At 36.6% G+C, this 14,547-nt stretch overlaps 1 pseudogene across 1 annotated transcript; it reads right to left on the minus strand.

The window, feature by feature from the left end:
- Window positions 1-2,724: 2,724 nt before the first annotated feature.
- Window positions 2,725-5,140, minus strand: LOC149784614 (uncharacterized; annotated as a pseudogene). Its single transcript, XR_016414174.1, has 2 exons — window positions 5,063-5,140; window positions 2,725-4,587 (listed from the first exon to the last, which is right to left on the minus strand). The product of XR_016414174.1 is annotated as an uncharacterized LOC149784614 (transcript).
- Between the last annotated feature and the right edge of the window lie 9,407 nt (window positions 5,141-14,547).

Genomic DNA, 14,547 nt, shown 5'->3' on the forward strand with positions numbered 1-14,547 from the left:
AAGTGCATCATCAAAGTTCCACTCTGCCTAAACATTTTATCACAAATTTCACATTTGAATGGTTTATCTCCAGTATGTATCATCATGTGTGTCTTCAAATTAGTACCCTGCCTAAACATTTTGTCACAAACTTCACATTTGAATGGTTTATCTCCAGTATGTACCCTCATGTGCATCTTCAAAGCACTACTCTGTCTAAACACTTCATCACAAACATCACATTTAAATGGTTTATCTCCAGTGTGTACACTCATGTGCTCCTTCAAATGACTACTCCGTGCAAACATTTTATTACAAAGTGCACATCTGAATGGAGTATCTCCAGTATGTATTAGCAAGTGTTTCTTCAAAGTAGTACTCTGCCTAAACATTTTATCACAAATTTCACATTTGAATGGTTTATCTCCCGTATGTATGTACATGTGATTCTTCAAAGCACCACTTTGCCTAAACATTTTATGACAAACTTCACATTTGAATGGTTTATCTCCAGTATGTATTCTCATATGCATCTTCAGAGCACCACTGTGCCTAAACATTTTACCACAAACTTCACATCTGAATGGTTTATCTTCAGTATGTATCTTCATGTGCATCTTCAAAGTGCCACTTTGCCGAAACAGTTTATCACAAATTTCACACTTGAATGGTTTATCTCCAGTATGTATCTTCATGTGCGTCTTCAAGTTCCTACTCTGCCCAAATAGTTTATCACAGACTTCACATTTGAATAGTTTGTCTCCAGCGATTACCTGCATGTTTATCTTCAAAGAAACTCGTGCATAAACACTGTACAACAAAGATCATAGATAAAAAGCCAAAAATTAACAATAACGTTTCCAACCCATCCCGCCTCCCGTTTCGACAATGGCACACCTCATTGCACACCATTCAGTTGTTCGTACCCGTACCCATCGACTTTAAAAACGAAAAGCATCAAAGATACGAAAATGCCAACAAAAAAATTATTAGTCACTTCACTTGTCAATAATATATTAAGTCTAACCATATTGTCGCCAGGAGGTCTCCAAAGTCTAAGACTTAACAATTCACAGGTTTGTCACAACTGTATTTTGCTGCGCACTTCTTTAGCCAAGAACCGGAAGTATAATACGGAAACTATACCTGCATTTGGAGGTATCACGGTACCAATGGCGCTTGAACTTAAATCGACCTTGTGCTAAAAATAGACCATAACATCATTGTTCACGGCTGCCGCCATACTGTTTTCCGACTAAGCACATAGAGACGCTTAGTAACACGTAGTAAATCGCGACATATATGCAATTTTAAAGATAAAAAAATTGTGGACTACCCTCACTATGTAATGTTTTCATATATTAAACTATAATATGTGAGCGTGTACAGTAATAATTTTTTACATTTCAATTCTTTGTCATCCGTTTATATTGTTTTCCAATCTTCGTTTAGTAAAACTCTCCAATGTGCATATATGTATTTGTGTGTGTGTGTGTGTGACTTAGATTTTTTAACGTAGCTTTAAAATAAATCAGCCATATCGCTACGATCTCTGCAGTGTGGAAGTTTATAGTGATGACTAGCAATGGGGCATCATGCCGCAGACATGTAGCCCGGAACGCTGTATTATCGCGGTACATAATGTTGTTATCGGTATATAATAGAACCGTTTTGTTGTTACTGCATGATTACATTTTGTGAAGTTTCTGTGATTTTCCCTCTATATATTCCTATAAAAATTCTCTGTCACTCGAAGCCCGTAAATGAACATAAAATCAAATATTGTTGATGACCCATATTCAATTACCATGGGGGAATAACTCTATATTATCGCGGTATTTACATAACTTGGGTATGGTAGCACGCAGGTATTATAATACATGTAAATTTGAACTTACCTATAAGAATGAATGTCCACACTTGCATTGGCTGAAAATTCCACATAAATAAAAGAATCCATGTATTTAAATGGAATTCACAAATGTAATTAAACTTGAAATCCATGAATAAAACTGCTTTAAATTGTTTCAAACAATTAAATATCTCTGATTTTTTAAATACAGTGTGGGCAAAGAAATGAACTATGTTGCCTAACAACTGCTGTTGCACAACACAATGAAAGGTGTGTCCAATGTTGGCAATTGTCACACTGTGCCCATTTAACAATCACAAGATTAACGCAACCCCTAAGTACAGGTGGCTGATGCTTGTGACATACACAACAATTTGAAGATTCATCCTCCGATATAGATAAGCTGTCTTGACTCTCCTCAAATATGTTTTCATCATCATCGTCTACATGATATACAGAAGGACCAGGTTTAGGAGAAGAAGGGATTGTAATCATAGGTGATGTTTTAGAATTTTTTTGGGCTGTAGTACAAGATTTCTTAGAGAAAGTAGGTACTATTTTGATATTCATTTTTTCTGTACTTGCTGACTTCACAGTTGAGAAAGATGATTTCCTGACAGTGAAACTTGTGGAATTGTCTAGAACAACTGGTTCTTCTTTGTAAGGTTTTGAAGCTGATGAGTGTTGCATGATGTTGACATTCTTCTTCTTTGCTAGGCTACCAGTAAGGAACGGTGTAACAAATTTTGTGTGTGGCTTTTGGGTAATTTTTATAATTTTTCTCTTCTTAAAGAAATCATGTATGTCTTCTTTCTCTGATGTTTTGGCATTCATAACAACATCTTTATCGTAATCCTGAGTTGCTGCTCGAGAGGTTTCTTCACTATGACTGGCATCATTCTCCACATGGTAAATTGTTGATGGTGCTAACAAGGAATCCAAAATTTTCTTATTGGAGAATGGATAAATTCCCGATTTACCAAAAGCAGAAATTAAATTTTCAGGAGACAATGCCTTTAAGTAAGGTGGCACTCACCAGATATAATGTACTTTTGAGAGAGTGACGTACGTAAGGTGAAGTAGTTCGCATTTAAAACATGCACAGTGGAGAGAATGTTTGCATACCTCTATGCTACATTAATGTAATGTGGATGATATTTCTTTTGGATATTGTACTTTTGGAAATTTTACATGATTTAAGCACACTGCTAACTAAAATGACTGCTCCCTTGTGTTAAAAAATCAGTCTGAATTAGTCTAAAGTACACTATACATAGCAGCTATTAAAATAGGGAAAATTAATTTTGCCAGACTAGACAATACCAGCTTCTGAAAGTGCAATGAATGAATTACCAAATATATAAAGTGTAAAAAAAGTTATCGGCCGTTTTTTGTACAATTGACCTCTGAAGTTAAGGAAGTGAAAATGACCAAGTAGAGCTAGCACTTTTTTGAAAGGTGCACATTTGAAGTAAGGCCAAGCTGTATACACTATAACCCATAGTACACCCATCAATCATACACCAAAATAAAGGGAATTAAAGGTTCTTTGCATTATACCTAAGATATACAAGGTCTTTTTTAAATAGCCAGTATAACCAGTGAGGAAAGCCGGGGACATTCTTTTTCTTTAAATTCCTAACCCTATGCAAAATGCGAAACTGTATAGCGCCACCTAAGGTTTGCAAATAAGTTTTGCAATGTCATATTTTGTTACTTGTTGTCCTGGGTTCTTCTGCAGGAATAGCTGACATTCACTGTCGTACATTGATTTGAAGGGTCCAAAAATACCAATGTCCAGAGGCTGGGTGATATGGCTTGTATGAGGTGGCAGTACAAAAAGAATGACATTGTGTTTATTCGCCCAGTCTAGAAGTGTTAAAGATATATGTGATTTATGACCATCATACAATATGAAGGTGGGCTGTGAATTTTTCCATCAGCTATTCCACTATGCTTTGCAAAGTGTTTGGTGATGTAATTATGAAATATGGTTGAGTTTGACCAACCACTATCTGACATCTCACCAACAGATCCTGGAGGAGCACCGTCTAACAACTGAATATTCCACTTCTTCCCAGGGAAGACAAAGTATGGTGGGATGTGGTTTCCAAGTGCATTGCCACACCCAATGATGGTTACATTTTGCGATCTTGTTGATGCCACTGCTTGTGCCTGGGTATCCTTGCCGCATACAACTCTTGGAGGTGAATGCTCAGTATTGATTCCAGTTTCATCAATATTAAATATTCTATCTGGCCTTTCTCTTAAATTGTTGACTGAAAGGATGGTTGATAGCTCCTTATAATAGCGGTTTAGTACATCCCTTGAAGCACATTTTGCTCGCATGATAGATGGTTTCTGTGGGTTGGCAAGTTTTAAATCTGGCCACCTGCACATAAACCCATAAAACCAGCAATCACTCAATGGTCGTTCACTTGGATCTTTTTTCCACAAGACACTGCATAGTCTGCTGCAAGGTACTGCACATTTGTCTTTGTATATCCATATCCGATATCAGCCATATACTTGAGATGATCTACCAGTTGATGCTCTTCATTATCACTGAAGATTCTCTCTGGACCTGTCTTGGCATCAAGGGATACATGTCCTATAGTCCTATCTCTCAAGACTGACTCTGGAACACCAAACTGCCTAGCTGCATGATAAACAGACATGCCTGCAAGATTTGCATTAAAAGCTCTTTGTAAATTTGTACAATTATACTGTTTCCTTGCTTTCTTCATACGTTGATTCTGAAAGACAGAAATAATATAAGTTTGTGATGATAATATATATATATATATATATATATATATATATATATATATATATATATATATATATATATATATATATATATTAAGGTATGAATACTAATGAATGTGTTGTTATTATTATTATTATTTAAAAATAGCACATGGAAACAGTTAAGAATTAATAATTTCATATTTATATATGATGCGCATGATCATTGTTTACGTTTTGTCAATTACAGTCCTTATTGGCTACCATATAATCTAATTCCATGCGCAGCCTTGATATGGCTTGTACGTCACCACCGGTATATAACCTATAATTATTAAAGTGCAGACGACACATCTGGTATATTTAGTACTCACGACCGATGTAGATATTAAAATTTCGATAGTACCTTTGTATATAGTGATCCATGAAATTGCATGCACCTTAACAGATAGTGCGTTTCCGGGTTTTTCAAAGTATACTTACCAAAAATGTTGACATTTTGATGAAACTGTGTTGTAACAGATCTGCGTAACCTCTTTTCTGCAACTTGACCAAGGTAAACAGCCGCTAGGCGTCGCGTGTGCAAAATTACTCTGGAAATCCCGTTTGCCTCGATAATATAGAGCCCGCGATAATACAGCGTTTGACTATAGCATGATGTCCCACCCTGTCACATTATGCTGACACTGGGGTCGACCAGTCCTAACACTAACCTCTTAATGGTGAGCACCTGTTAGTACCATTTTGTATGACTCGGCCGGGGATCGAACCCACGATCTCACTCATCCGAGACGGACGCTCTAACCACTAGGCCACCTGAGCGGTATGTATGTATGTATGTATGTGTCCCAAATGAATGTGTTGAAACCAATAATATTTATTTGTATCTACTTTGTTTTCTTTTCAGTTAGTGTTTGTGTGTAAAATATGTATTATTTTAAGGTTGGCTGTTGTCATTAAGGATAGCAGTTTTTGTGTTGTTGTTTCCATGAATACATGCAGAAAATTATACCTCCCGACAAAATTTAATTGTATATATCTTTTAATTAAGGAAATGTATTACGCACGTAGTATAAATATAGTGAACCAGTGCTGCTCTTTTCAACACCATAACTCTAATGAACATAATGCATTCTTATATGTTCTAAACTGCCATACAAAATGACAATTAGTTTGTGGGGTGGGGCTGGCCTTGGTACCATGTAAGGCGATTATACTGGTACCATCTATGGGGATTGCACTGGTACCGTGTATGGGGATTACACTGGTACCGTGTATGGGGATTACACTGGTACCATGTAAGCGGATTATACTGGTACCGTGTATGGGGATTACACTGGTACCATGTATGGGGATTATACTGGTACCATGTAAGGGGATTATGCTGGTACCATGTATGGGGATTACACTGGTACCATGTATGGGGATTATGCTGGTACCATGTAAGGGGATTATAATGGTACCATGTATGGGGATTATACTGGTACCATGTAAGGGGATTATACTGGTACCATGTAAGCGGATTATACTGGTACCGTGTATGGGGATTACACTGGTACCATGTATGGGGATTATACTGGTACCATGTAAGGGGATTATGCTGGTACCATGTATGGGGATTACACTGGTACCATGTATGGGGATTATGCTGGTACCATGTAAGGGGATTATAATGGTACCATGTATGGGGATTATACTGGTACCATGTAAGGGGATTATACTGGTACCATGTATGGGGATTGCACTGGTACCATATATGGGGATTATACTGGTACCATGTAAGGGGATTACACTGGTACCATCTATGGGGATTATACTGGTACCATGTAAGGGGATTATACTGGTACCATCTATGGGGATTATATTGGTACCATGTAAGGGGATTACACTGGTACCATGTATGGGATTATACTGGTACCATGTAAGGGGATTATAATGGTACCATGTAAGGGGATTATACTGGTACCGTGTATGGGGATTATACTGGTACCGTGTATGGGGATTATATTGGTACCATGTATGGGGATTATACTGGTACCATGTATGGCGATTATACTGGTACCATGTAAGGGGATTATACTGTACCATGTAAGGGGATTATACTGTACCATGTAAGGGGATTATACTGGTACCATGTATGGGGATTATACTTGCATGTTTAAAGAGATGCATATGAACTTACAACCACGAATATACTGTATATGTCAATGCGAAAGACAATTTCTTTATTTTATGTTTTGGAATTTATGAGTGAGTAAAGAAAACTCAGTAAACATTTTTTTTTATAATCTAGATAAAACGGTCTCATAATAAGTATATACAATGATGCCGATGCAAAGAAAACCACATCTATGAATAAATTGTCATGACTTTATAATACAATTACTATGCAGAATCGGCTTATTAAAAAAAAAAAAAAAACCGCCCCCCCCCCCAAACAAAATATTTTGTTTAGGTGGAATTAATGGTATCTTTATATAATACACGATCGGAACCATTCGTGTTTTAAGTCATTATCTGTGCCAGGAAATAAAATGTACAGCCAAAATTAAATGGATTGACAATCATTGCGATTGAAGAAAATATATTTGAACGCAGTTGTACAATGGTTACAAATGAAATTTAGTAAAATGCTAATATTTCATTAAAAAGTAAACAGCAGTTTGTTTGACACGAGCATGTATTGAGCTCTTACAAGAGAAATGATATTTCTTCTTGTTTTTGTATATTTTGTTCTTGTTGCATCACTAACGTGTTTTGTCCACAAGCATTGTCATATTGAAGAAAAATACCCAAATAAAATAAAATAAATAAATATTTTTTGGCTTTCGGTCTCGTTTTACAATTATAATGTGACCTTATTTGCCTTCGATACTTGCTCTTCCATCCGTCCATACTCGACCTCTATATTACAACCTCCACTGTGTAGTTATCATCGGGTAATGCATGACATCATTGGGATAAAATATGGTATCATTGGGTTAATACACGGCATCAGTGGGCTCACACATGGTATCATCGGGCTAATACATGGTATCATCGGGTTAATACACGATAGCATTGGGCTAATACATGGTATCATCAGGCTAACAGACGGTATCATTGGCTAACACACGGTATCATTGAGCTGATAAATAGTATCATTGGGCTAATACATGGTATCATCGGGCACATATATGCTATAATTGAGTTAATATACAATCGCATTTTGCTAATACATGCTATAATTGGGCTAATACACGATATCATTGGGCTAATACACGATATCATTGGGCTAATACATGGTATCATTGGGCTAACAGACGGTATCATTGGCTAATACATGGTATCATCGGGTTAATACACGATAGCATTGGGCTAATACATGGTATCATTGGGCTAATAGACGGTATCATTGGCTAACACACGGTATCAATGGGCTGATAAATAGTATCATTGGGCTAATACATGGTATCATCGGGCACATACATGCAATCATTGGGTTAATACACGATCGCATTTTGCTAATATATGCTATCATTGGGCTAATACACGATATCATTGGGCTAATACATGGTATCATTGGGCTAACAGACGGTATCATTGGCTAATACATGGTATCATCGGGTTAATGCACGATAGCATTGGGCTAATACATGGTATCATTGGGCTAATAGACGGTATCATTGGCTAACACATGGTCTCATTGGGCTGATAAATAGTATCATTGGGCTAATACATGGTATCATCGGGCACATACATGCTATCATTGGGTTAATACACGATCGCATTTGCTGATATATGCTATCATTGGGCTAATACACGATATCATTGGGCTAATACATGATATCATTGGGCTAATACACGATATCATTGGCTAATTCATGGTATCATTGGGCTAATAAATATTATCATTGGGCTAATACATGGTATCATCGGTCTAATACATGGTATCATCGGGCTAATACATGGTATCATTGGGGTCATAAACGGTATCATTGGCTAATACATATGTAACACCCATATGTAACACCCCGTGTGTTATATATCGAAAAGACCCGAGTTCAGGACTAAAAATGCTTTTTATAAATAATAAAGGTGATATAGAACATGCTTCTCAATATGGCATAGTGTCTTTACATAAACACAGTGCTCGTCACAACACTATCGGCTTTTGATAATATAGATCAGACTTAATTGTCTAAATGCCAAAAGACAATAATACACAGTGGCGTCACTGGGTGGGTTGGGGGGGGGGGGTGCGGACCGCACCGTGTGACACCATTAGAATGGGTGACACCCAAATGACTGTCTATACAATTTTCGACTTTTGTGCAGGAATGGGGTCCATGGGGGTGACACCATGAGTTACTGTACATGACTATATACAAATTTAGAATTCTTGTGCAGGAAGGAGGTCCGTGGGGGTGACATCATGAGTTACCGCACTGAGTGACACCAACCCTAGTGACGCCACTGATAATACACCATATTATGGTGCAATTAATTTTATTAATAAATTCCTTTGTATATTAACAGCTAAATATTAGACTGACTGTGATACGTTCTGACATGGTAGCGTGATCGCAATAAAAAATAATGTAGGTACTAGTGTACTTGAGCAGTGTGGTCGGAGATAGCAGCGGCTTTATACAGAATTATATAATAATTCTAAAGCATTTAATTTCAATGGCAATCATTTAATAAATCTATTTAAAACTTCTCATAACAGTTTGATTCAGTTCTGGGATTTCAAAGGGCCAAAGTTAATATCGGTTGTGTATAAGTGATGGTTTGCCGAAATTCTTTTCTACTTAGACGTTCATACTTTGCCGCTCTAACAGCTATCTGCCATTGCACTGTCTGCACTCATATTTATAGACGCCTATTTACGTCACATGACCTTAATTAGCCAATCAATGTTTGTCCTTCTCAGGGTTAGCCCTATCGGTAACCGAATCAATTGTTCAAACTGCATGGAAAAATTCCTCTGCACACAAAATTTAGACAGAAGTAAGTTGTCCTTTCAATGTCCGTGGTGTGCGTTTTTACTTTTAATCTTATTTATATATTCATACCTATGATTAAATAGAACTGAACGAAACGGAAAAGTGAATTTCGATGCGAATCGAACGAGAGCACAACGTACTGCTGGTACAATGAGTCGTAATACCGTTAGAAATAGTTCCTATCAAATGCATAATATTTCGCACATTAAAGTAAAATAACAAATTCTACATAACCAAGAACTTATAATAATGAACAGTAACATTAGTTCTAACTTATTGTTCAACAAATGTCTGACAAATGTGATTCTTTGGCTGGGCACATCGATTCCATCACTATCCTGCATGGCCGCTGTTTCGGCAATGAAACTCCTCCAGATGGTTGAAGTCTCTAATTTATGGACTAGCATCCTATTTCTGGCTTTGATACTCCAAACATCATGGAAGGTAAGATAATTGATTTCCTAAACCATTTATGCGAAATTCCAGCACGACACACACATGGTCCAACATAAAAAATGAATATGGCACAATGACTGCTATTATGCGAACTTCTTTCCACTTAATGTTGATATCCCAGGGCTTGTAGAACTGTTGATGTCTTTAAATGAATTTCTTGACGAATTCATTAATATTCATGACAACAGCGTGACATTACGAGGACCATATAAAGGTTTTATACTCACAATTAATATAAAACACAGAGTACAGATTTATAAGAGATGCAGATGGCGGGCTAAACAATGGTAGGTGGGTGGCATGCGTTCAGGAACGGAAGAAGGAATGTAGTTTTTAATAACATTTTGGTGTGCTGAGTTAGGTATTACACATGGTATCATTGGGTTACTTCACGGCATCATTGGGCTAATATACGGTATCATTGGCTAATGCATGGTATCATTGGGCTAATAAATATTATCATTGGGCTAATATATGGTATCATCCAGCTAATAAATGGTATCATTGGGTTAATACACGATAGCATTGGGCTATTACACAGCATCATTGGGCTAGTACACGGTATCATTAGCTAATACATGGTATCAGTGGGCTAACAAATAGTATCATTGGGCTAATATATGGCATCATCGGGCTAATACATTGTATCAGTGGGCTCATACATGCTCTCATTGGGTTAATACACGATAGCATTGGGCTAATACATGGTATCATTGGGCTAATACACGGTATCATTGGCTAATAAATGGTATCATTGGGCTACTACACGTCATCATTGGGCTAATACACGGTATCATTGGCTAATACATGGTATCATTGGGCTAATAAATAGTATCATTGGGCTAATACATGGTATCATTGGGCTAATACATGGTATCATTGGTCTAATACATGGTATCTTTTGGCTAATACACGGTATCATTGGGTTAATACATATTCAATTTTAGAACGAACAAAATGTAAAATCAGTACAGCATAAAAGAACACGTAGAGGTTTTAAATTGTAAGTGTGTTTTAGATGTGTAATGTGTTGGCATAAATCCGTATGATATTTGACTTCAGTGCCTATTTTCTTTTTCCTTTTTTTAAAAACATTTGACGGTCGATTTTCAATTGGAATTTACATAACTGCCCTAAAGCAATGAAGTGCATATTTTGGAGACATGTTTAGGAATATAGGTTTAAGAATGATACAAAAATAGCAAATGTGTTACCTTTACATTTAATGCGTCGATTCAAACGTGTTATATTTGATTTTAACAGTTCATTTTTCGTTTCTGCATGTCTTTCGAAAGTCACTTTCTCATTATTAATATAGTTCACATGCTTGCTTATTTTTGGTCTGAAATTCAAAAAGATTTGACGATGGCCAATGTCAACGGCTGAACTTTTTTTCATTGGCTTAATTGGAAGAATTAATGTTAAATATATTTGGCAGCTGACATAAATGTAACGTTTGCAGAAGTGTGTGTGGTTGGGTGGGTGGGGTGGGGGTAACCAAATTGAATTTCGGTCAAGCAAGTGTGGCATCTGATAAATATTAAAATATAACAATTAATGGATGAGCTGATACAATGAAACTAATTATATATAGTGTTTATCAATGAACATTACAATACTATGAGGGGGAAAATGAGACAATGTAACGTTAACTGTTATCATTGAAACATAGTGTAAATTTGGCCTTAATTTCAAGTGGACTATATAAATGTGTTAAACCCCATGTATATGTATAGTACATATGACGCAGGTGGCATTTTAAAAAATGGTGAAAAGAAATAAAGTCAAGAGGAGTAGCTATAGTAGACGTTTATAAATTCTGTAGGTTTTAGTAATACACCAGCGAGCGAATGTAGAGACAGAGAAGCAGCTGTCACGGAGTTGTATATATCTATTGTTTATTTATTACTTGGATTAAATACATGTACTCGGTTTTCGTTTCTGTGTACAGCGTTAACCAAGACTGGTGTATGTATATCGTATACTATTTCGAAATGGTGAGTTCCGTTTGTCCTATCATGCACGAGCAAAGTGCTTACGATGAGAAAACCGATCAACCTTGAGCGCACAGGCAGTGTATGGCTACATCGCCTGTGTATCAATTACCTCAATGTAGAGCTAAACATCACATTACGAAGAGTCTTGTAGTGAGCAGTCCACTTTATGACGTGCGATCTCCAGGTGCGGATGTATTCGAGTTACATATTAATTTTCCTATTTGTATTATAGGATATAATTGTTTTACTATCATGTTTATCTTGTATTTTAGGTAATTCCCACTTGTGTCGTATAATGCAATGTTAATAGTCTATTTTCTTGTTTACCTGTATGTAACTTAACACAACGATTATATTGGCAATAATGTTATATTTATTAAGGAAAAGAAGTTGTTACGTTAAGAACTAGAAGATTATAGTTAGACACAGGTTCACTTCTGAACCTGATTATCACCTTGTATAGAAATCCCGATAATATAATTTGTATAAGTAATCAACTCAAGTTTACAGTACAGAACGTCATTACGTGCTGTTATAAATGATTGTGTCATTTGTAGTACACGGATTCGGAAATTATATTTTCAGCTGACTGATTGATTGATGGCCGGTGACTGGTGAATGTTGAGTGTAGTGTTGAAGGAGTGAAGGAGGGACGGAGTGACACTTAAGCTGTATCTCCGTATATGCATCGTATTGTAGGTGTTGTTTTGCCGTGGTGCTAATTTGGGTTGTGTTATACCCAGTGCGCTGCTGTCGGGGGTGACGTTGGCCTGGAAGAAGATAAAGGTCATCACGTGGTTAAGAACCAAGGCTTCGGGACCAACGGGTCTGCAGAGAACAAGAGATTATATGGATCTTTAGGCATACCATGAGGGTCAGACTTCTCGTGGTGGCTCAACCATTCGACAGAGCGTTCGGGCTGAGAAGCCCTTTCGGATTTGTGTTTGACTCCGCGAGATATATATGTCCCAATGTTTCATATAAAATTTCACTATTTGAGTGAAACCTCATGATATTTCACTATTTGAGTGGAAACTAATCATATTTCATTATTTGAATGGAAACTTATCATATTTCACTATTTGAGTGAAACCTCATCATATTTCACTGTTTGAGTGGAAACTTATCATATTTCACTTTTTGAGTGGAAACTTATCATATTTCACTATTTGAGTGGAAACTTATCATATTTCATTAAGTAAGTTAAAAGCACATCATATATCATCAGTTGAGTGAAACATATCATGCATCACCATTTGAGTGAACTATATCATTTATTACTGTGTGGAAATTGTCAATGTTTGGGTGAATCATTTTTTAATTGTTTGTATGGAATCCCTTTGAATTATTAATCATTGTATCTTTTTACTGTTTAAGGTTTTTTCTTGCATATCAGCACACATTTCATTTATATCGCAATAAATTATCAGGTTCTTGCATATTTTGTTAAATATCCAACATTTGAATTTTGTTGAAACAGTCTTTTTCATTGACTCATTTATAAATAAACATTGTTTTTTATTTTTTTTTATATCATTAGTGCTCGTCGTTATAATCCGACCCCAACCTGGTTATGTTGTTACAGCAGCAATGGTAGGATAGATGGTATAACAACAGCATGTATTGAATTTGAGAATAATAGCTACAAAGTCAGTAGTAACATAGTACTAATATTAGTACCCTTACTCGTACCTTGTGGACAGGGTACTAACAAGAGCACCGCTCCGGTAGCCTAGTGGTTAGAGCGTCCGCCTCGGATGCGGGAGGTCGTGGGTTCGATCTCCGGCCGAGTCATACCAAAGACTTACAAAAATGGTACTAACAGCTGCCTCGTTTGGCGCTCAGCATTAAGAGGTTAGTGTTAGGACTGGTCGGCCCGGTGTCAGGATGATGTGACTGGGTGGAACATCATGCTACATGTCTGCGGCATGATGCCCCAGTGCTAGACATCACTATAAACTGCCACACTGCAGACATCGTAGCGATATGACTGAAAAATTGTTAAAGCTACGTTAAAAATCTAAATCACACACACACACACACACACACACACACACACTAACAAGTGCATATACGTGTTAATGGAGCAAGCTTTTTTAGCCTAATAATAACACTTTAAACATATTCCTTGCATATAATTCAATAAATTAATTAGTCCTCTTATTTAATACTGGAAGTATCGAAAATCATTGTAGAAATAGTTGTAAAGTCTCGTTTACCTTTTTTTTTTTGCCGATATTTTCGTTTAGATCGTCCGCCATATTATTTCAAATAATGATTACTTCCGTTCTCAGCCTCGTTTGTTTGTGTGCCATATAAAGACATTTACGCCTTATTTGGAAATGTAAACAAATCGTAGTAAATATTTGGCGCCGTTTGGGTTAGACATTTTGCGCATTAAAAGTAAATACGGTTTATCGACAACTTTGAAATTCCACCAAGAAGCGATTATTCGCCACTTGATTGATAATAATATAGCGTAGAATATCCAAAATATTGTCTGGCAAGCCTTACTTAGAAAAGCGGC

Source organism: Sinohyriopsis cumingii, chromosome 14 (assembly GCF_028554795.1).
Source record: "Sinohyriopsis cumingii isolate HCF-2022 chromosome 14, ASM2855479v2, whole genome shotgun sequence".
In the NCBI taxonomy this organism is placed as follows: Eukaryota; Metazoa; Mollusca; class Bivalvia; order Unionida; family Unionidae; genus Sinohyriopsis; species Sinohyriopsis cumingii.